Genomic DNA, 25,367 nt, shown 5'->3' on the forward strand with positions numbered 1-25,367 from the left:
TGTTTTTTCCAGAGTTCTTTTAATTCACTGAATGACAGAGCCAAGAAAAGGACTCCGACTCCCTCCCTGGACTCTACTGCCGATGTTCTCACCCTTGGATGATGGAACAAAAGAGACAATGCTTTGAAGCTTCTGGATCTTCCTCTACCCCTCTTCCAAGACTTGGTAATTGGAGCTCTTGGACACATCCTCATCTGGGAGGCAAACCTGGAGCTGTGGACCCAGTAAGATGCGCTGCTTTCTGTCCGGTTCTTCCTGACAATATTGTTTGTCTCTGGGAGGAGCTCCTGCTGCTGGGGAGGAGTCTCCCTGGAGCTGTAGGAACCACACTCTGCTTCCCCCTCAGTCCACCTCCTCCCAGGGATGTAGTTCCTAAAACAGCAGTAGATAAGTTACCGAAGAACCCATACCTCTAAATCTTCTTACCCCTGGTTCCTCCATTATGTTTAATCTGTTATCGTGTTCCCTGTGGGAGTGGTGACTGCTGGTCCTTCCCAGGTCCCAGCTGGGCTGTAGTCACCAGACTCACTTTTCAGCCACTGCTTGCTTCTGCTTATGCCCTGGCCCTAGGCGTATGGGGAGACATCCACGGCTCAGGCTCATTCTTGTCTATCAATCCCCTTGGCTAGAAACTCAGGAAATAATTTTAAAATTGATCAAAGACCACTGAGTTTTTAATGTTCATCTTTATTAATCTTATCCTGACTATGTACACAAAATATTCTGGCTCAGAGGCAGATTTCTTGTTAATTACTTTACAGTAAATAATAGGCATGCTGGCACCCCAGGGTGTCACAGTGAGAGCCAGGTCAAATGTCTCACCCAGTAACTGGACACTCTGTAGTGAGTGGTGAAGAAAAATGATTTTTTCTTAGAAAAATAATGAGTCTGATTGCTTGCTCCTTATGTAAACAAAATCTCTCTAGGGGCCAGATAGCCTCCTGTGTCTCAGCTTTTATGACCTGGAAATGACAGCAAGGTCTGGGCTTCATTCCAAGGGAGATAGGACTACCATCTTCCTGGCACCTCAGGGCTTAACCTAGGGACCTTGTCTATGTTTTAAGCATTTGGCTCTCTCCAGGATATAAGAGAAAATGTATCCTCATTTCAGAGCAGAACGATTAGACACTTGGGCACAGATCTAGTTCTCGTGATATGGTAAGAGTGTCAAAAGGTGAGGGCTTCTACCAGGAGCACTGATAAAACCAAGAAAGCTTTATTTCCCTTCACATAACCTCAATGTTCTGATAATACCAAGGATTTCCTGAATATTTCTCACGTCCAAAAGTTCAACTTTATTCAACAGGTTTTTGAGTTTATACTTGGCACAAAGGTGAGTGAGACCCAGTCCTTGTCCCTAAGTTGCAATGACGCATATGGTCAATTTGTTATAGGCTGGTGGGACCTGAAACTGTGCCTTACCCAGTTTCAGAGCAGGCCCATCCTCTTCACACAGAGGGAGGCTTAATGTTAAATAGCGAGAGAAGATGCTAAGCAGATGTCCTGCCTTCAAACAACCCGATGAAAATTGCTGGCTGGGACACAGCTGTCCTGGGGCATGTACTATTGATAGGACGTTATCTATCCCAACCCCTCTGCAGTTTACAAAATGCAATGCCCACTGAGTATCTCATCAATCTCAGTAACTATAAAGTAGGAAAAAGAGGGATATAGCCCAGATGTTAAGTGACTTGCCCAAAGTCAAATGATGAATAAGTGACAGAACTCAAATACAGACCTTTTGACTACAAAACCAGAATTCTTTCCACGACCTTCATTCTATGTAATTCTATGTAAACCCCTCAATAATATTAAAAATATAATGTTAATTATTATAATAGTTGTTATTCTCATTCTACTTCTTACGACAGTAAGATGTTATTAGGTTGGTGCAAAAATAATCATGATTTCTGACTGTGAATTTTAAATCATTATATAATAATTAGGCTCAAACACATCTTAATTAATCAAAATAGGAACCATTATAACCAACACATTTTTGCCAATGAGAAATAAGTTTGTTTATTCCTGTAGCATAAAAATCCATGCTTCAGGATTCAAGGAACTTTTGGAAAGCATTTTCTGCATCCTGCTGGTTGTGGAAGCGTTTTCCCTGCAAAAAGTTGTCGAGGTGCTTGAAGAAGTGGTAGTCTGGTGGTAAGAGGTCAGTTGAATATGGTGGATGAGGCAGAACTTCATAGCCCAATTTGTTCAACTTTTGAAGTATTGGTTGTGGGCCATCGGTCAGGCATTGTCTGGAGAATTGGGCCCTTTCCATTGAGCAATGCCGGCTGCAGGCGTTGCAGTTTTCAGTGCATCTCATTGATTTGCTGAGCAGACTTCTCAGATGTGATGGTTTCGCCGGGATTCAGAAAGCTGGAGTGGATCAGACCGGCAGCAGACCACCAAACAGCAACCATGGCCTTTTTTGGTGCAAGTTTGGCTTTGGGAAGTGCTTTGGAGTTTCTTCTCCACCCAACCACTGAGCTGGTTGTCACCAGTTGTCCTATAAAATCCACTTTTCCTCACACACCACAATCCGATTGAGAGATGGTTCATTGTTGTCATGTACAAGAGAAGACAACACTTCAAAACAATGATTTTTTTTATATTCAGTCAGCTCGTGAGGCACCTACTTACCTAGCTTTTTCATCTTTCCAATTTGCTTCAGATGCAGAACGACCATAGAATGGTCCGACAGTTGAGTTCTTCGGCATCTTCTTGTGTAGTTCCAAGAGGATCAGTTTCAATGATCACTCTCAATTGGTCATTGTCAACTTCTGATGGCCCTCCATCTGCTGCGCTCCTCATCTTCAAGGCTGTGTCTCCTTTGCAAAACTTCTTGAACCACCACTGCACTGTACACACGTTAGCAGCTCCTGGGCCAAATGTGTTGTTGATGTTGTAAGTTGTCTCTGCTGCTTTATGACCCATTTTGAACTTGAATAAGAAAATCACTTTAATTTGCTTTTTGCCTAACATCATTTCCATAGTCTAAAATAAATATAAAATAAATAGCAAGTAATAAGTCATTAGCAAAAAAAATAAAGCAAAAAATGCACATTAAAAAGATATATCACATAACCACATTTATTTAAGAATGTATTCCAATATCAAAGAGCCAATTTCAACAATGCTAAAATCGCAATTACTTTTTTACAGCCATTTTGCACCAACCTAGTACAACTTTTAAAACCAGTCCAGCTTAAAAAATTATATAAGAATAAATTGAATAGCATTAGATTTGGGCTGAAAAAAAAAAGAACGAATTAAAGCCCCACTTGTTGTCATATGGCTTAACTCTAACACTAGGAAAAGGTGTTAGTAAGGGGGCGAACTGGGTGTGTGACAATCTAAGATGATATTGCTCTTTTTTTCAACATGAGTATTTTATAAATATTTTATAATATAAACGCTTTAATGCAAAATACTTGACACTTAAAATTAGCAAAGTTTCATTTAAATTAAAACTGCATTTAACTAAAGATGGTTAATCTTAAGAATTATTCAGTAGTTGAATTCTGCTATATAATGCCACTCCTATGCAACACTATGAGAACAGCACCACACCTGCTTATTTTCTCCATTGCACTTCTGAACTCCAAGGAGTAAAGGAGCTGTACTCAGACAAACATGAAACAAAATGCAATTCAACTACACAAAATGATTCTTTTTTTTTTTTTTTTTTGCAATCACACAAGAGGAGGTTTATTTTCTGGCTAGCCAGGGTCCAAGCCCCAGAGCACCAACGCAGTGGCCACTCTCGCAGGCAAGGCCCCCCGACCGGAACAACGGCATGCCTTTTATCCCCACGGTGCACAAGCTGCGCACAAGCTGACTACGCATGGATCATGCGTTGACCTTTAAAATGATTGGTTGCCCACTATTGCCTTTTGAAATAATTCGCGGGTTGGTTGCCCTCTATTGCCTGATGGGCCAGTCGCCTGTGCTTCAATGACCTCATCCCATAATTCCCCCTACAGCGATGTAGCAAGCAAGCAATGACCAGAAGCAAAAGTTTGCGGTTAGCTCATTGCCCCACCCAAGTAAATTCTCGACAATTAGAAAAATTCCTCTGCCCTTCCTCTGTCCTACAAATTCCTCTGCCCTTCCTCTGTCCTACATTCCCCCCTTTCTCTAGGTAGCAGACGAGACCTTGCTCGTCCTCAAGGTCTCTTAGGTGCTCTAGTTCTATAGCACTTGACCATAGCTGCTGATATTGTTGTTGCAATACTAGTAGCTGGACAGTGTTTATCCGTTCTTTCACAAAAGCTACTAGTCTATTAATTACACATGGCGCGAAAGTAAGGACTAAGATTAGCATAGTGAGTGGGCCTAGTAGGGTGGATAGTAGCGTTGTTAACCAGGGGCAACTGTTAAACCAAGACTCAAACCAACCTGCTTGCTGTTCATATTCCCGTTTGTGGCGGGCAAGCCCTTCCCTGACCTTAGCTATAGATTCTCTAACAACTCCTGTATGGTCTGCATAGAAATAACATTTTTCTTTGAGGGTAACACATAGGGAGGTTAGTGATTTTTCTAGGTGTGAGATTGAATCTTTTATCCTTGCAATATCTTGCCCAACACCACACCCGGCTAATCCAGGGGTGGATTTTCACACTCCTCTCTCTCAGCCCTGAATCCTATCCGGTAGTCTGTGGGGAAGGCAAATCCCGGACGAGCCCCCAAATGTTAGGGACCGACCTTCCACAGCCCCACCGGACAGAAAAGCAGAGACATCGAGGATGCAATCACACAAGAGGAGGTTTATTTTCTGGCTAGCCAGGGTCCAAGCCCCAGAGCACCAACGCAGTGGCCACTCTCGCAGGCAAGGACCTACAAAATGATTCTTAATAGTTATAAATACATTTTGAATTAGCCGTCCAACCAAATAGCTGGGGGGGGGGGTAACTACAGGTATTATTCTAGAGTTAATAAAAGGTTTTGTTTTTAGAGCTTAGTAAAAGTTCTGCACTAGATGAAAAGTCACAGTTTAAGGATGTATGTTCTTGGCTGGGCACAGTAGCTCACGCCTGTAATCCTAGCACTCTGGGAGGCCGAGGCGGGAGGATTAAGCTCAGAAGTTCAAGACCAGCCTGAGCAAGAGCAAGACCCAGTCTCTACTAAAAATAGAAAAATTAGTCATCCGTGGCACGCACCTGTAGGCCCAGCTACTGAAGAAACTGAGGCAGGAGTATCACTTGAACCCAGGAGTTTGAGGTTGTTGTGAGCTAGGCTGACACCGAGACATTCTAGCCTTGGCAACAGAGTGAGACTCCATCTCAAAAAAAAAAAAAAAAAAAAAAAAAAAAGGATGCACATAGTTACTACGCATACACATTTAGTATCTATAATATAAACACCAGAAATGTACATTAGAGTATCCTCACTAGTCAGGCACAGTTTAAAAAAATAAAAGATGAAGTAACATGATTCTCATAGTTCAAAGGAATCCTGCCTGAAGAGTTTGAACATCTGCCAGTAAATAGCTTCCATTGTTCAGGGGTTAAGGCATTTCTGAGATCCTTAGGGTTTAACAAAACTGGATTCACTGGCTTTTGGTATAGCGTCAGCATCTTTTACTGCATGGTAGATAACGTACTTCGCTATGAGTCTGTGACAGGCAATGGACTTCCTCAGTAAGCCAGAAGAATTTAACATGTTCTAGCGCAACAAAATCTTTAGCCATTTTGATATAGCTATGTAAGTTACGAGCCTGGTGTGGAGCGCCTGCTAGGATAAATACATCTGTGAGCAACCGCAAAATAGCTCAGCCTTTAACTCCAAACTCTTGCTGAAGATGTTTTCCTAGTGATCTGACCAAATAAAGCAGTTTGGCAGTCCAGAGACCAAATTTAGGTGCCATCTCACCTTGTGTACTCAGTGTACTCAGGCAGTGGAATGTTGACCATCAGATTATCAAACCTGGAAGGCATCATATCTCTCAAATCTTTTCCTGGTGGCTATTCCTTAAATTTCAAAAATCATTAATTCTTTTTCATTTTCAAGTAATTTGGAACAACTTCAAATCCTCTCCAAATGTCTCCTACTGTGGCTTCTGTGATTATTTCATTGGTTCTTAAATTAACTAGGTTGACTTCCATATCACCAAACTCATTAGTAAGGGAATCAGGTTTCCAAAGTTCAGAGTTCAATTTATGATGTACTTCAGATACCCTCACCAGCTGCCCTTGTGTCCAGCACTCCCCAGTTACATTCCAGTTGCTCCTGTTGTTTGGGATCTTACAAGCACAGCTAGCGATGATCACATAGCCAGATGTGAGGACTGTCAGAATGCTGGGCTTGTCATCAGTTCTTGAGGCTTCTTAGATAAATCAGAGGCTATCTTACTTTCCACCAAAGAGGCAAAGATATCAACAAGAATTTGAGGAGCCAGTCCTGAGTCCATTTTTTGCCTTTGTTTTCCTTGTTGACATTCCTGACGGTTAGGTGGGCCAGCAAGTTTAAGCAGATGTGCTGGTTGGACAGGCAGGCTTTGTGCTGAGGGCTGGCTTGGAGGTTGGACTCCCACCTTGGCTCCAATACTGATGGATTCTGTGGGAGCACAGTTCCAAGAATAGGTTTTTCTCCAACTAAGGAAGTCTGTTTTGTGTCTTCCTTTGAGGCTGGCTTTGAAAAGAACTTGAATTGCCTATTTGAATAGAGACAATTTACCTTTATGCTACATTTTGCTCTTTCAAAATGAACAGCCTCCAGCAGCATAGAAAGTTTTTCCAGGAATGCTCTGTGTAGGCATCAGATTCTTTTGTTCATGTACCAATTCCTCATGCATCTCAGCTAGATGCATCTCAGGCTGTTGGCAATTCTTCCCCTTCATCTGGTAGCAATTCATATACACTTCAAATTCACACTGAGGATATAGCTGTGCAAGTGGAAGATGATGGTGTCGCAAGTACCACATGGTTCTTGAACACCTCTGACGACTATTCCTAGTGACTCCCTACGAGATACTCTTACTGTGTGGCTCAATAGTTGACATAGCTTCCTTTTCAGAAATCACCATTTTATTTCTATAGCCTATACCATATACAAGCATATCTCAGATATATTATAGGTTTGGTTCCAGACCACTGCAATAAAGTGAGTTTTTGCAATAAAGTGAATCACATGAATTTTTTGGTTTCTCAGTGCATGTAAAATTATGTTTATACTCTATTGTCATCTATTAAGTGTGCAATAGCATTATGCCAAAAACAGGTACACATCTTAATTTAAAATACTTTATTGCTAAAAAATGCTAATGATCATCTGTCATAATCTTTTTGTCAGTTGGAGGTCTTGCCTTAATGTTGAAGGCTGCTAACTGATCAGGGTGGTGGTTGCTGAAGGTTTGGGTTGCTGTGCCATTTTCTAAAAATTGTTAAATTTTAACAATTTAACTTAAAATTTTCTATGCCAATTTCTTAAAATAAGACAACAGTGAAGTTTGCTGTCTCAATGATTATTCCTTTCATGAAAGATTTCTCTGTAGCATATGATACTGTTTGATAGCATTTTACCCACAGTAGAGCTTTCAAAATTGGAGTCAATCATCTCAAACCCTGACGTTTCTTTATCAACTAAGTTTATGAAATATTCTAAATCCTTTTTGTCATTAAGCAGTATTCACCACATCTTCACTGGGAGTATTAATAGATTCCACCCCAAGAAATCACTTTCTTTGCTCTTTGCTCACCCATCAGAAACAACTCCTAATACATTCAAGTTTTATTATGAGATTGCAGCAATTCAATCACATCTTCAGATTCCACTTCTAATTCTAGTTCTCTTGCTATTGCCACCACTCTGCAGTTACCTCCTCCACTAAAGTCTTGAACCCCACAAAGTCATCCATGGGAGTTGGAATCAACTTCTTCCATGCTCCTATTAATGTTGATATTTTGACTTCCTCTCATGAATCATGAATATTCTTAATGGCATCTAGAATGGTGAATCCTCTCTAGGGATTTTTAATTTACTTTGCTCAGATCCATCAGAGGAATCACTGTCTATGGCACGTATAGATTTATGAAATGTATTCCTTAAATAATAAAACTTGAAGTTCAAAATGACTCCTTGATCTATGGGCTGCAGAACAGATCTGTTAGCAGGCATGAAAACAACATTAATCTCCTTCTACACTTCCATCAGAGCTCTTGGGTAATCATGTGCATTATCAATGAGCAGTAATATTTTGAAAGGAGTCTTTTTCTGAGCAGCAGGACTCAGTTACTTAAAATATTCAGTAACAATGGTATAAACCGATGTGCTATCATCCAGGCTTTGTTGTCCCTAGAGCACAGGCAGAATAGATTTATCTTAAGTCTTAATGGCCTTAGGATTTTTAGAATGGTAAGTGAGCAGTGGCTTCAACTTGAAGTCACCAGTTTCATTAGCCCCTAACAAGAGAATCAGCCTGCCCTTGGAAGCTTTGAAGACAGGCATTGACTTCTCCTATCTATGAAAGTTTTAGATGGCACCTTCTTCCAATACAAAGTTGTTTTGTCTACAGTGAAAATCTCTTGTTTAGTGTACCTTCATCAATAATCTTAGCTAGATCTTCTGGGTAACTTGCGATAGCTTCTCTATTAGCACTTGTGCTTCACCTTGCACTTTTATGTTATGGAGATGGTTTCTTTCCTTAAACCTCATGAACCAACCTCTGCTAGCTTCAAATTTTTCTTCTGCAGCTTCCTCACCTCCCTCAGCCTTTATAGCATTTAGGGCCTTGCTCTGGATTAATCTCTGCCTTAAGGGAATGTTGTGGCCTGTTTGATCTTCTATCCAGACCACTCAAACTTTCTCCATATCGGCATTAGGCTGTTTTGCTTTCTTACCATTTGTGTGCTCACTGGAGTGGCACTTTTAATTTCTTTCAAGAACGTTTCCTTTGCATTCACAATGTGGCTATTTGGCACAAGAACCCAGCTTTCAGCCTGTCTTGGCTTTTGACCTGCCTTCCTCGCTAAGCTCAATCATTTCTAGTTTTTGATTTAAAATGAGAAACCTGTGACTCTTCCTTTCACTTGAACACTTAGAGGCCATTGCAGGGTTATTAATTGACCTAATTTCAATATTATTGTGCCTTAGAAAATAGTAAGGCCTGAGGAAAGGGTGAAATATGGGGGAGTGCCCTGTATTGGAGTAGTCAGAACACACACAGCATTATCAGTTGCCTTCACTGTTTTATATGAGCACAGTTCATTACATTCGATGTCTTAACATTGCATTTCTCAGAACATGGTCCTGTGTTAAGAGACGCACAGCTGTGTTAGGTTAGGAATGCCTTGGGAGGCAAGAAACCGAAAGTAAGAAGTAAGACTAAGTAAGAAGTCTAGAGATAGGTGACTGTTGATATTGGTCAATCACTAAGCCGTACACCACCAGGAGTCCACGCTTGCTATCTGTTTACTCCATCATCCTTGGCTGTTAGATTTTCATCTCTGTGCCTTCCAACCTACAGTCTCAAGATGGACACAGAATTTTTAAGCAAGGAAAAAGAGGGAAACACCACTTCCAGCCCCTACTATGTCTTTCACCAGGGCAACAAACGCATCTCCACAAGTCCTCAGCAGACTTCTTTGTATGTTTCATTGGCTAAGACTGGGTCATTTGGCCAGCCCTAGTTCCAAGAGAATCTAGAAATCAAGTGTCTTAGACAAAAACAGCAGGATTAGTTTAGACCAATTATGATTCATCCTCTGGAGATGGGCAGATCGCCACCTGTATTACTGTGCTTCACAATAAGCAATCCCCCAAATCTTAGTGGTTTAGAAGAACAAGTATTTTTTTCCTCACTTCTGGAGATGTAGACCATCTCTGGCTCTGCTGGGTCTGATCAGGATTGACTGGGCTTGAACCCAGGCTGTGTATGTTTTCATGTCTGCCCCACATCTATCTTTATCCTGGAACTACTGGCCACCCATGGCATGTTCTTCTCATGGCAAGTGGGAGATGTACAAGAAGCCAGATAAAATCACATAAATACAGTTAGAGTCTCTGTTCATGTCATATCCAGTAACATTCCATTTGCCAAACAAATCACCTGGCTAAGTCCAATACAAACAAGGTGAAACTAGGTACTCTGCTTACTCCAATGGAAAGTGCTACAAAGTCTCATGCCAAAAGGTACGGATGTATAATTCAATTTCAGAGAGGGAATGAAGGATTGGGGAATTTATTTATTACCTCATTCCAAATAAAACTGCTGCCTTGAAATTAAGAAATGGCTCTTTAGTAGCCATCCAATTGTATCTTCCACATGAGAGTAGTTGAAAAAAGGCCTTAGAAACCTATTGTTCTGGTTTAGTTCACTAGGGAAAGAGGAGAACATCAGGAAAATGGTAGAGTCACCAATTGCTTTCCTGGGTAGGAGTGTCTGGCTATAGTGTTGATATTGATTTCAAAGGTGCAGAACTGAGTATATTTACCCCAGAAGGTGAGAGTTCTGAGAGCCAACTGCCTTCAACTGCATGTTCTCAATGTTGAGTCTAAAGTATTTTTTGAGCATGAAAAACATGTACCTCAAACATAATATTTTCTGGGAATTTTTTAAAAATTAGGGCTTCATACTGTTTCTAATTATCCCATCTCACTTTTTCTTTAAAAAAGTAATTTATTTTGAGTCAGTTTCCTTAGAGTTCATCCACCTAAGATATAAACTGAGGGAAACCAAAAGTTACAAATGCAAAGCCCTCCAGAGTTGGGAGATGATTTAAATGTGCTGAAGCAGAGTTAGTTATAGCAGGAACCAGCCTCCAACATGCCCCCCAGGAATCCTTCCTCCCTGGTATTCACGTCCTTGTGTTGTCTCCCCCAACACTGGGCCAGATTTTGTCTGTGGGACCAATTGTATGCAGCAGAAATGACAGTAGGTCACTTCTGAGATTACATTATAAAAGGGACTGGCTGCTGTTTTTGTCTTGAGTACTTTCTGGCTCTCTCCCCCTATTTCTCTCTCACATGGCTCACTCTTGGGGAAATCAGTTGCCATGTTGTAAGCAGGCCTATGGATGTGTCCAACATGGTGAGGAACTGAAGCCTCCTGCCAACAGCCACCTGAATAAGGCATCTTGGAAGCAGATCCTTCAGCTCTAGTTAGGCCTTCAGATGACTATCACATTAATTGACAGCTTGCCTGCAACCTTGTGAGAGACACTGAGAAAAAAACCATCAAGTTAAGCCACTCTGGATTCCTGACCCACAGAAACTGCAGGAGATAATATATGTTTGTTTTAAGCTGCTAAACATTGGCATAACTTATTCCACAGCCATAGATAATTAATACCGTCAGGAAAATATGGACTCGGTAGACCCCCATTGGAAATGTTAACTCAAGAACACATAGCCTTACTTGTGCCTCAGGGATTGGGCAGCTGCCACTGCTGTATCTCCCTCTCAACATTCATAAAACTAGTGTCTGAATGTCAAAAGGCTCATGTAATACAAAGCCAATATCTAGTCAACAACCACGTTGGCAAGCAGCAATAGTTGAAGCAACAGGATTATGATCCCTGCCTCCCTCGCTTTAGCTTCCAAATCTTACATCTTAGACAACTATTTGGAAAAATCTAATTTGCATCTAGAACAGTAACTGCTAGAAAGCCTGGGAAGTACAGATTTCAGCTTTCCAGCATGTGTTCTATGGAAAGGCACAGTGGAAGTTGAGTGGATGTTGAATGCTAGCTTACCATATCCACCATGTTGAGCTACTATGAACAAATTTGCACATTTTTAAAATCTTAAATTTAAAAAAAGTGATAAATTAAAAGCCAAAATCAAAACACTAATTACTTAAAAAAAAAAAAACCACTAATTACCAAAATTGGCTCAAGAATAAGTATCAAATATGATAGCCATAACTATTAAAAAATACAAAGTAGGCCGGGCGCAGTGGCTCACGCCTGTAATCCTAGCACTCTGGGAGGCCGAGGCGGGCAGATTGCTCGAGGTCAGGAGTTCAAAACCAGCCTGAGCAAGAGCAAGACCCTGTCTCTACTATAAATAGAAAGAAATTAATTGGCCAACTAATATATATAGAAAAAATTAGCCGGGCATGGTGGTTCGTGCCCGTAATCCCAGCTACTCAGGAGGCTGAGGCAGTAAGATTGCTTAAGCCCAGGAGTTTGAGGTTGCTGTGAGCTAGGCTGATGCCATGGCACTCACTGTAGCCTGGGCAACAAAGTGAGACTTCTGTCTCAAAAAAAAAAAAAAAATACAAAGTAATCCAAATTCTTCCTCAAAAATTTAACAAGAAGACAATTTTATAAACAAGTTTTTTCAGACTTACAAAAAAGTTAATCCCTATGCAAAAACATACTTTTTAAGAGAAAGCATATAAAAACAGATACAAAGCTATTCAACTCATTTCACAAAGCTAAAATAATCTTGATATCAAAACCTGGAAAAGGATTGTATAAGAAAATAAAGTTATAGGCAATCTCACTGATAAACACAGATGCAAATCTCCCAAATAAAGCATTAGCAAATTGCAATCATTAATGTACAAAAATAACACTATATCATAATCAACTGTGGATCTAGGAATTCAAGGATTTTCCAACATTGGAAAAACTATTTATGAAGGTCATTGGCATATAAGTAATATTAAAATCCTTGGTAATAAAGGAGATTCCCTAGGGGTAAAAATAGACTAGAGAAAGTAATTCCCAAGAATGCGATCTCCAGTATTTAAAAATTCATCAAAGGAGACCCCAAAGGAGCAGCCAATGAAATGCAAGTGGGGCTGGGAAAGAGGGGTGTAGTGTCAACTCACCAAGAGAAGGAAGTGCTCCAAGTGGCTGAGTGCTCAGAGATCAAGTAAGATGAGTACTGATAATTATTATTATTTCTTCACAATGGTGGTCACTGGTTCTACAATAAGCATAATCTCAGTGGAGTGATGGAATGGAAGCCTAATTGGAATGGGTTAAGAGAACATGTGAAGTGAGAAAATGGGGCAGAGACTATAGAAAATTCATTTTAGAAGCAAAGCTCTGAAGAGGAACAGACAAATGGGTCGGTAGCTTGACTCTTTTTTAAAAAAGTACAGTAAAAGAAAGATTTTTGTTTGTATTTGGTCTTGCATTTGTTGTTGTTTAAGGGTGATAGGTACTGCAGCATATTTTGTACTAGAGGAAATAATCAGTAAGTGAAAGTTTGATGGTGTAGGAGAGGGCAGAGATAATTATGGGGGCAATGCTTCTCCGTAAGCCATAAACTCCTGGCCAGACTCGAACTCAGGTGAAACTCAATTGTCTGCCCTGCTCCTGAACTCAAACAGCTGAACTTAGAGGAAGAAAAACACACAGCCGATCTTGCTTAATATTCATGACCACGAACCTCAAATGAGCATTTAACACCAATCAACAATCTTATTTCTTTAACATGATGGCTTCTCCTCTCTTCAAAAACTTACTAATATCCTTCTCCTTCTTCACTTTCAGTTGCTCACCTGACCTTATACTTCAGGGGGAAAACAGAAACTATTAGATAGGCATTCTCGCATCTTCCCACCAGCAAAGCTACATGCTTTCTGCATCTGCCATCTTTCTTCTCTCTTTCCATGTGGTCTGGACTCCACTTCATTATTATATAATTCATTATAAAGGAAACTGAAGGATAACTGTATGCATTAACCCAGAACAATGTAGGCTTGAAGAAATAATGAACACAAAATAAAACTGAAAATTGCTAAAACAATACACAACATAAATAAATAAAATTAATGAGAGAATACAATCTCCTTGAAAAGAGTAGATTTGTGAAATTTGACACAGGAAAATTAGACTTGGTAATAATAATGCACCCAAATAAGGGGCAAATACAAGATGCCATCATCAATAAAAATCTTCATTGCAAAATTAACACCGCAAAACTGTCTCTCGAAGAAAACATTTTCAGTAAAATAAAAATGAAAGTGGAAAGTTAGTAGCATTTTAATCATTAATATCCATCAAGGATATAATTATTATGATTATTTAAATAATCATTAAAGTGCTAATATTTAGAAACAAAGTCAAAAACAATCTAGTATAAAAATATTGAGGACAAAATCATCCCACAGAGAGGTCAAAATATGCTATACTAATTTGATATATTTCCTCCCAGACCTTCTCATATGTAGTGAGAGAACAGTGGAGCCACTCCCCATTGCTCCAGTGTAGGATCCTCAAGCATTTGTCATTTGTCAGCCCCATCGCTCCCATACCACCACCACACCAGTAGGTTCCCTCCGGCAAATAGGTACCCTAATGACATTGCCAGATGTCTAGAGTGGGCAGCCACGCTGTGACAGAAAGCAAATGCTTGTGGCATGCCTGGGCGTTGTCACGATGGGCAATCAGCCAGGGAGTCTGTGGTGCAGAGCAAAGCTCCCTAGAGCACAGATTGAATGACTGGCAGGTGCTGTGGCTGGGCTTCGTCAAATTCTCTGCCATAGCAAGTGTGTCTGGCCAAGTCTCTGATCCAATGTGAGGTGTGAGGTGCTCTGGGCACCTCACAGCAGTCTTTCTGTAGACCCACTGGCCTTATGTCTTCTGGAGAGGGGCCCTCTCTTGGGTGACTTTTTCTATTTGGGGACTCCCAGTATGTAGACTGTATGTATATTTTGCCTTCCTTTCTTTCCTACCTTCTGGCTTCCTTGGCAATGAATGGTCTGCTCTCCCTTGCCCTGTATACTTCTTTAATTTCTCTAGTAATATCCTTTAGTGCTCACTAGGAAAAAACTCAGTGTCTCACTAAAGACTGAATTCAAAATCATTTGCAAAGATCATTCTTCCTCCAAATGAGTCTTTCCATTGCAAAAAAGAAAAGAAAAAAATGTAAAAAGCAAAGTAAGCTGAGAATTCATGTTTAAAAATATTTATTCATGGTATTTTATTACAAAAATTGATATTTTATTATAAACTTTCTTATCTTAATATAAACATATTTCCATGTCAATAAAAATAGACTACATCATAATTTTTAACATTTACACAGCATTCAGTAGATGAACGCATATTTTATTTATACAATCTCCCATCTATTTTGTTGTTGTTTGTTTTTTTAAATCATGGCTTGTTGAATATGTTGTTTAAATTTCTCCCTATTTTAAAACAATGATAGAATAAAAACTCTGGCACACAGATAGTTCTGTACTTGGATGATGTATTTCCTTGAGTTATATTACAGAAAATCATTTGCCAGAATTTTGAAAATAATAAATTATTGAGTTTAATAAAAAACTCCTGCAGAGAAGAGGAAAAGAGAATAAGGAAAAATGTGGAAAGAGAAAATAATGTCTCAGTTTAGGGAAATATATGATCATGTACTTCTCTTTTTTCTTCTCTTAAAGTGTTTTATATTCGTTTTTTGAATAGGTAATAGGTGCATGTGGTAAAAAGGTCCTTGGATTTTAAAAATAACATATGGAGAAAAATGTCTGCCTCATATGTCTTCCAGTTCCTCAGTTTGCCTCACCCCTGGCTTTTTGTTTATCCTTTTAGATCTTACTTAGTGTGAACCATACAAACAAAACCCCATTTTTGTAGGTCAAACATGATTGAAGGCTGCGGTCCCCATCCCGGCGGTGGACCAGCACCAGCCTGCAGGAACTAGGCCGCACAGCAGGAGGCGGGCGGCGGGCGAGCCTGCCGAGCCCCACCCGCGCCCATGACCGCTCCCCAGGGCTCCCATCACCGCGGAGCCTGCGCCCCGCCCCCGTCAGATCGGAGGGGGCATCAGACCCTCGTAGGAGCCCAAACCCCACTGCAAACTGCGCATGCGAGGGATCCAGGTTGGGTTTCCCGCGAGAATCCAATGCCTGATGATCTGAGGTGGAGCTGAGGTGGCGAACCTCTGCCGGCTTCCCTCCACCCTGTCTGTGGAAAAACTGTCTTCCACGAAACCGGTCTCTGGTGTCAAAAAGGTTAGGGACTGCTGATTTAAGGAAGTATAATATGGTTCCCCAAATATTATATGCATCTCTATTTACTTTTCCATACATGATCAAAATACAGTAAGCGATTCTGCCATATATATCAGGACATTTTGCTATAAACCTCTTTTCTTTGTGGGGATAAAATATTGGAAAGTCAGTTTTTAAAAATTAAAACAGCCAAGGAATTTCAGATAAGTGGAGTAGGGGAGGTCTTGGGTGTGGTGTTATTCATTTCCCTAAAATGAATAACAATTTCTTTTAACTTGAAGAGGGAGCAGCACTTTTGAAGTCTATAAATTACATAAACAAATGGTAAGAAAACATACTGTATGAAGAAAATCTCCAACTAACAAAGCCCCAACAACACTCTCTTACAGAATCTGAGGGCCCGCCTCTGGCTATGCGTGCATGCAGGCTAGAGGGCGCTGTGGTGTTGGTTCCCGCAGCCAGGATTTAAGAATAAAACTGCCTAGCATAGTTTTTGCACCAATAAAGGACTATGGGTAAATAGTTTGCTTATTGCAACCCACCTCCTGAAGCAGCTTTTCTACTAGAAAAGCAAGAGGAACTTGCTAAATCTTCATAGCTATATAAGTAGAATAATGTCTTTTAAAAGAAGATTCAGATGATGGCTCAGGAAGAGATCTTAGAAATCGGGTCCATAGTTATGCATATCATGGAATCATATCAAAGTTGCCTGTGGCATTTTGGCTAATTGTCCAAACCACTAATTAATAGAATCCAATCAGATGACAGATGAGAAAAATGAGTCCAAGGACAGGAAAATGATTTCTTTTTTCCAAGTTTGAACCCAGGCCTTGAACACTGCAGTACTGGAAAGTGACCCTTCCTTTACTAGTCTTCCGACCTTGCCCAGTTGCTGCTTGGTCACCTCCTCTCAAAATTTACTCAACTACATCATGGTCAACTCTGCAAACCCATAAACACATTTCCTCACCCCAAGCCTTCAAATAAATTTATCCCTATACAAAATGTAAATTCTGTCTATTCATGTATTTTTTGTTTTTTTAATCTCCCCTTGCCTCTCTGTTGTTCACATATGTTTTCCTCTTATTTTCTGACTTCAAAGTATTAGTTTGAGTGTTAAACTGATTGTTTCAATGGGAAAAATATGTTGCTGTGTCAGATTAGAAAATAGTGATTGACGGCCAGGTGCCGTGGCTCGTGCCTATAATTCCAGCACTTTCGAAAGTCGAGGCCAAATGTGGGAGGATTGCTTGAGGTCAGGAGTCTGAGACTAGCCTGAGCAAGAGCAAGACCTCATCTCTACCAAAAATAGAAAAAATTACCAGCGGGTGGTGTCAGCTATCTGTGGTCTCAGCTTCTTGGGAGGCTGAGGCAGGAGGATTGCCTGGGCTCAGGAGTTTGAGGTTGCTGTGAGCTAGGCTGATGCTGTGAGCTATGATGACACCACAGCATGTTAGCCCAGGCAACAGAGCGAGACTGTCTCAAAAAACACACACACACACACACACACACAATAAGAAAATCGTGGTTGAGCATCTAACCAAACCTAAAACAACTTAATCTAGAAGAAACTTTGAACACTTCCCTAAGTCTTGCCACAGTATTCTCAAGGTAGATGTAAAACAGTATGAGGAGAAATTTAAGACGGCGAAAATAACAAAAGTTATCTGGGTGCCCTTGGTGAAGAGTGTGGTCAGTTCCTGCTGCCCAGTCAGGTGTGGTTGGTTCTGGTTCATTTGTAAATGATTACGTACGGCTTTCCTAAAAGCAACAATGAGGTATCTGCTGTTTTATTAGTTTACATCACCTCATAAACAGGGACATACCTGAACAAGATTAAAGACTGCAAGTGTAACTTACATTCCTAACCCTCTACCAATTGTCTCTCAGATTGCTTGTAAGGTCACCAGCAACTAAGCAAACAAGCATGGCTGCATCTGTGAAAATCCACCGTCACGAAAGGAAAACGAATCCCAGCCTCTGGTCAAGTGTAATGGGTCAATCACATCCTATTTATGAGAAAAAGGCAATAGAATTTATTGCGTGGACAATAGTTCGTTAACCTTTTCCCAAGGCATTACTGTGTCTGATATTAAGTGGGCATATTCATGCAAAAAGACCAATGTTCTCACACTAAGATGTTAAATACTGCTGGCAGGGTTTTCACTCTGAGAAGAGCTTTGCCACATGAGTGGAATATGGAGAGTAATGGGAAAATAGGGAGGACAGATTATGGAATAAGTAGCAAATGTTTGCAGGTGGCTGGTTTACATAAGATGAGATGCCATTGTCTGTTCATCTGACGCACTAAAAAGTTTCTCGGTCCAAAAGACAAGGTCTACACGTGGTATTTAAGGGAAGCCAAAGGGTCTTTCTGATTACTTACCCACCAGAATATCCACAATTCCCATAAAGCATTAGCACAGATCATGCGAGTAGAATAATCTATAATCAAATGTGGTCATCTAAGAGAGAAAATGTCCCTTGAAAATGTCAACCCTGTTAGGACTGAGGTGTGATAATGGAAGGTGAGTGCTATAGAAAGGGAAAGAGTACTAACATTATACAACTAAAGGATATTTTCTTAGTTGAATTCAGGACACACTGTATCCTGCAATACAGCTAACAAATATGCATTTATAGAAGTAACAAGTTTGAATTCTTTGCTATAAAAACAAAATGTGCAAAAGAGGCTAAGATCTTTGAAAGTAGTTTTTTTTCCTCATGGAAGCATTTCAGAATGCCCAATCTTAGATCCTGCAGGCTGATTCTGAGGAAAAAAAATGTTTTATACACTTCTTAAATATTGCTGCACACTTCTGTATATCTCTCTGCCAGGGAAGACTTCAGATTACCATCAAAGAGAATCAATTACATTCTTTCTGCCTGGTATCCTATATAAAGCCACACTATCCCCATCTCTGCAGAGATGTAACAAGACACTTCCAATCCAACCATGTGATTTTACTCATAGTAAGAATCTATTTCTGGGGATCTAAAAATGGATCCAACAATGACACGCTGTATCAAGAGTAAATAAGAAAAAAAATGGCTCAACTAATGCTTGACCCAGTTTAAGATATTTGTCTAATGTTTGACTATTTTGCAATCAGTAGGAAAATTACAAAAGCAATGAAACATTTATTTGAAAAAGTTTGACTTTTTAGCAACTCAACAGTAATCAAAAAAGATCTAACTTGACATTTTCACCAGCTGGTACACACCAAGTATATTGTGACTTTTTAAAATAATGATTTGTCACAACATAAATTCTCTTTACAGTATCTCCCATCCAAACAATCAAATATATTTTTAAAAGTCCCATTAAAGGGCATGATTTCTCAAAACCACTGGCTGTAGGGTAAGATGATTTTAGGCAAGAGGTAATTTAGAGGGAACTTATAGAAAACAGAAATGAATGATTTTTCTAGGATAATTCTGAATTAAAATAATCACATCTATTTTTTTATAATTTTTCCCTATTGCAGCTATTCACAAAAACTTTCTATAATTTAGACTATTACTTTATAAAAATTTTAGTAATACAACACTTGATCCCACGTTGAGAACAGAGATGAACTTTCATCTCAATAGTTTCAAAGCATTTAAACTTTTACATGAGTCTATACCAGTCATACATTAGATTCTCCACCAACATCTCAGTCTCCAGCATGAGTTTAATAGGTTAGGTTTTTAACAATGCACTCCACTACAGTCAGATTATAAAACAGATGATTTTTTTTTCAGTGTAGCAAATCAAACCCATATAATTTGTTAAAGTCAATTTTCCTCTGATTATAAATGTTATGGATTTCATAGATGCCATTTCAGTACAAATGAAGTAATCTATATTCTACATTTTATTACTCTGTTTTCAAGCCGTCTATCTGAGATCACATTGTTTAATATGGATGTTTAAGAAGTGTATTATTGTTTTAAAAAAATCATATGCAAAATACAAAGGTTTTTGCTTGATTCTTCTTTCATATTTAAGAAAGAATCTAAAATGTTTGAAGATTTTTTTAAAAGAAATATCTAGTTACCAGTAATTACCTATTGTTTAAAAGTTCCACCTTTTAAAATCTGTTTAGCTGCATACTATCTTGAGGTGTTTGGCAAGGAGTTTTGAAGCTCACAGGCCTAAAGTTCTCTGAACTGAGATATCTGGTAAACAAAATCTCTTTGATGTGTCTTCCTTCAACGATTCAGTCTGACTAATGTAAACTAGAAAATAATTGGCAATACAGAATTAGCTGCTGAGCTTCCTCTGTCCTAAAATGTACTTTCCCCCTTAACTGTCTGAAATCAGAATGTCTTTATATCAATGTGCTGTATTTAAAATAGTGCCGTGGCCTTTTCCAATGAGCTGGAGGAAGCATGTCTTTGTTTATTGCTCATTCGTTTTTATAAATCCCCTCCTCCTTCAGGAAGACCCTGGTAGGCCTGGCATTGCTAGAGTCTTCAGGCCTACTTCCTCCTTACAGCTTCCGAAATGAGTGCCATGACACAAAAAAGGAAAGAAGCTGTTTTCAAATTTGTGGTGAATCTTGCAATCAATGATGTCTGCACAATTATCTACACTTACCAAGCATATCAAACAAGCTCCTTTCACCCTCTATCTTTCTTTACTGAGACCTCACAAATAATGTGTTGATCACACTAACATTACTGGCACTAAGACCATGACCTAAGTTTACAGGTGACCTTCAAATAAATATGTAACCAAGAATTAGACTTTTACTACAATCATAAAGCCTGCCTTAAGGGGAAGACACTCTTGATAAAGTCTAAATAGGCCCAAATCAAAGAGACTCATTTTCTACACTGCAATTATTTTTCTTAGTTTCTCTGCAGCAACTAATTTTCTATTCAAGACTGATTAAACTTGAATTCTGAAATGGACAACCAAACAAAATGTTTTTTATGCAACTAAATGACCAAGCTGTATGTGCAAACCTGAATTATTCATATATACTCTTCATTTCTTTATACTTTATACTGGAAAATATAAAGTATTACACATTTTACAATACCTAACCAGATAAAGGGTATCGATCCAATAATTGGTTTGTATTTTAGACTATTACCTGAAGTAATATAAATATGGCTTGATGATATAGTGAAAAAATAATGATTGACATAGCAGACATTAAGCATCTTTCCAAAGATTTGAGGGTGTGCCCTATTGCTTTTTAAATCTGGTCAACAATTCTCTAAACTTTATCAATAGAAAGAAGGAAAGAAAGAAAGAAAGAAAGAAAGAAGAAAGAAAGAAAGAAAGAAAGAAAGAAAGAAAGAAAGAAAGAAAGAAAGAAAGAAAGAAAGATCATTTACAAAGATAACTATATAAATCAAACATCTCTCTTCTACTATAAGAAAAACTGACACAGATGGAGGCATCCCCCAAATTCAGAGACATACACACACACACACACACACACACACACACACACACACATTGGTATGACACATGCTAAATAAGTAGCTTTGATAAAAAGCTGTATCAGGCCGGGCGCTGTGGCTCACGCCTGTAATCCTAGCTCTTGGGAGGCCGAGGCGGGCGGATTGCTCAAGGTCAGGAGTTCAAAACCAGCCTGAGCAAGAGCGAGACCCCGTCTCTACTATAAATAGAAAGAAATTAATTGGCCAACTGATATATATATAAAAAAAAAAAATTAGCCGGGCATGGTGGCGCATGCCTGTAGTCCCAGCTACCCGGGAGGCTGAGGCAGAAGGATCACTTGAGCCCAGGAGTTTGAGGTTGCTGTGAGCTAGGCTGTCGCCACGGCACTCACTCTAGCCTGGGCAACAAAGCGAGACTCTGTCTCAAAAAAAAAAAAAAAAAAAAAAAAAAAAAGCTGTATCATTCTTGGAGTATTGTTAACCATAAAAAAATTCAAATTCAGATTTGACCGAGTGAAGAGAAGGCATCAGCAATTAACAGGCCAAAGAAAGACAGAACTTGGTGCTGGAAACCTGAGATGAAGTCGCTACTTGGTCCCTCACTAGCTAAGAGACCTTGAGCTAGTTACTTAATTCCTCTAAGCCTCATTTTCCACATCTGTGTAGGCAAAACAGATTACTTCAAAGGGTGTTGGGAGATTCAAATGACTTAATGGAAATGTATATACACTTTGTAAATTATAACATACTCTATGAATGTTACTTAACAACACTTAAATAATAAAATCTGCAACTCCTTCCTGGCTGAGCAGGGCTTTCAGGAATTATTTAAATAATCAAAAAGGAAGAGCACCAGAAATTGCATCTGGCACAATTAAGTATGACGCTATGACAGTCCATCTTCACTTCCAAGGCTGGGGCACCTACTCCAGGTTCCCTGCGCCCTCTGACTGGGGAAGACTCACTCCATGGAGACCTGTGGGCTGAGGGGAAAGTGTTTGGGCTCTTGAACAATTAAGACCATTATTTCTTCACTCATTCTTTCTACTGGGTTCTGGAGATATGGCAAGGACACTTAGCTAAGGCACCTCCTCTTCTGGAGCACAGCATCTAGTACAAGAGACACACATTTCTCAAATAATCACTCAGATACACTAAAAACTGTGAAAAAATCTTTAAGGGCAGAGTTCAGGGTGCTCTGAAGCATATGAGAGTTGAACTTAATCTATATTTGGTGTTGTCAGGAAGCATTCCTGAGGAAGTAACGTTTGGACTAAAACATGAAGAATGATTAGGCAACAGCTAGACAGAGTGGAGAGAAATATTTCAAGCAGAGGGAACTGCCTTAGCAAAGGCCTTGAGACAAAAAGACCTGAGAGGTGGATGTGTTCATGGAGCCCGAGCCTGGCAACAGTAGGAGAGGCAAGCAGGAGCCAGTCTTTACCTGTAAGCAATGGGTTTTCCTTATAGAATTTAAGAAAGACAAGATTATTTTAAGTAACACTGTGGAGGTTTAACTGGGGGTGGGGAGCAAGAGTGAATAACAGGAAGTTTGATTAGTCTGGTAAGTTTGATTCCATGGACAATTTGATAGTTTCAAAAGAGGTATGGGTGACAGCCCATTTCTATGGACACAGATTACAAGAAAATGTTCAGGAATAAGTCTTGGAGGACTCTAAATTTAAGGTCTCAGTAGAGGAAGACAAAGCTGAAAGGAAGAGGTGGGAAAGTAAGACGAATTTTAAGAGGGTTTGGAGTCACAGAAAAAAGTTCTACTGAGTAGTCAGATAAGATGAAGGCTGAAAAATAATGCTCATCATATTTAATGGCACAGCGGTCATTAACCAAAACTATGTCAGAGGAAAGATGGGGACAAAAGCCACATAAAGACTGACAGGGAATAAGGAAATGGGACTAACTTGTTTAAAAACTCTATGAAAATTAGGAGTAAAAGATCATGGTGCCTGAGGAGGAAGATTTGTAGGGAAATATTTGGGACATTTTATTTACCCCTCAAATCATAAGTCCCTGAGTGACCCAGAGGTCCCCAACCTTCTTGGCACCAGGGACAGGTTCCATGGAAGACAGTTTTTCCACAGGGATAAATACCCTGGCTCGTTCTCATCCACCACTCACTTCCTGCTGTACACCCCCTACCTCTGTTTCCTAAGTTTCATGGAACACAATTTTTCCATGCAGTTGGGGGCAGGGGGACAGAGGAGCTCTGCAGCCCAGTCCCTAACTGACGACTGACCAGTACCGGTCCACAGGGACTGGAGACCGAAACACTGCTCTAGAATTTCTTTCTCCCTTTAATAGGGGTAGTATTGGTCCTATCCAGACCATAGCCTGAGAGAGTATTTGAGGAGGAGATGGAAATTGTACTAATATATAGAGAGACCTCAAAATGGAAAAAGAATGTGTTCTCCATTAACTCACTACCCACTACCAACAAGCCCCATACCAGGGCTTATGGTTGCTAAAAGCTACTCTCAATGGATGGTTGTGGAAGGAAAAAAAAGACACAATATTCCTCCTCGTAGGTCTGGAGCTGCCTTCTCATTCAAAGACTTCTTCCTTAAATGATGATACAGAGCCATGTCCTGTTCCCTCCTAACACCTCTTGCAGTTCCATCTCACCTATCTCTGTCTTCACTGGCTTGGAAATTTCCTCCTCTGTTTGAGTCCTAGTCAGGTAAGGGCCCAAGGTCACCTCTGCCTTCTCTCTCTCTCAGTCACTATGACTCAGTCTTCCTCTCACTGAGGGGAACTTCCACCAGCCTCCCACCATTGGTGTTGTGCTGGTCTGTGCTGTGGTTGACCGAGATGAGATTCCAGCCATCTTGCCACTCTGCCAGTTCTCCACTGCCAGGCACTGATAAGAAACCACACGTCAGGGGTTGGCAACTGGTGCTTGTCTTGCAGGTCCTGCTGAGCCCAGCTTCCCAACATAAGTTCAACATTCTCTCTCTTCCCAACATAGGTTCAACATCCACTGCCTCTTCTTGGATGTTTTCTTCTAGCTGAACCTACTTGATAGGGAGTGTAGTGTATCCTACAAGTCAGAGATATTAAAACATGTAAATTTATTTTCCATTACTGACCTAATTTATTGGCTAGTTAATGAAAATGATTAGAATTCCTAAGCATCCCAAATACTTTATGATTTATTTTTTTAAAAAGTTAAAGAGTGTTCTGGAAGCCATTTCCCTGATCCTTGCCTACTGAGCTCTGAAGTGAATCTAGAGTACAAATATAAGGGTTATATCTGTGGGAAAGGTATTGGCTTCTGTCTACAAAAATCAAACATGACAAAAAACTTGTACATGCTACCAATATATTTTCCAATTTGAAAAAAAACCACAACTGAAAATAGAAAGTTGTGCATTTTAAAATACAAAGGACAAAAGACATGAACAGACATTTTACTGAAGAGGATATATGGATGGCAAATAAGCACATGAAAAGATATTGAAAATAATTAGCCATCAGAAAAATGCAAATTAAAACCTCAATAAAATGACACTATGTACCTATCAGAATGGCTAAAAATATAAGTAGTGAGAGCATCAAATGTTAGTTGAGGATGGTCAAAAACTACATCACATATACTTTGCTGATGAGAAGTAAAAAGGTATTTTTTTTACTAGAAAATGTCTTGGTGGCTTCCTATACAACATAATATGCAATTATTATTCAACTCAACAATTGCACTCTTGGGCATTTATCCCAAGATAATTAAAACTTATGTTCACACCACAATCTGTACATGAACATTCATAGCAGCTTTATTTGTAACAGCCAAAAACTTGAAGCCTCCCAGATGTCTTTCAACAGATGAATGTTAGATAATCTGTAGTGCATCTATACCGTGGAATACTGCTCAGCTATAAAAAAAACAAACTATTGCTATGACTTTGATGGATCATCAGAGAATTATGCTGAATGAAAAACTTCAATTCCAAAGATCATATGATATCTAATTCCATTTACATAATATTTTTGAAATGACAAAATTTTAGAAATGCAAGACAGATTAGAAATGAAGGACCCT

The 25,367-nt window shown here is 39.6% G+C and overlaps 1 long non-coding RNA gene across 1 annotated transcript; it reads right to left on the reverse strand.

The window, feature by feature from the left end:
* Window positions 1-2,021: 2,021 nt before the first annotated feature.
* Window positions 2,022-24,140, reverse strand: LOC142872297 (uncharacterized). Its single transcript, XR_012920503.1, has 3 exons — window positions 23,954-24,140; window positions 12,776-12,914; window positions 2,022-2,994 (listed from the first exon to the last, which is right to left on the reverse strand). It is a non-coding gene; the product is annotated as an uncharacterized LOC142872297 (long non-coding RNA).
* Between the last annotated feature and the right edge of the window lie 1,227 nt (window positions 24,141-25,367).

The sequence above is a fragment of the Microcebus murinus genome, chromosome 8 (genome assembly GCF_040939455.1).
Source record: "Microcebus murinus isolate Inina chromosome 8, M.murinus_Inina_mat1.0, whole genome shotgun sequence".
Classification (NCBI taxonomy): domain Eukaryota; kingdom Metazoa; phylum Chordata; class Mammalia; order Primates; family Cheirogaleidae; genus Microcebus; species Microcebus murinus.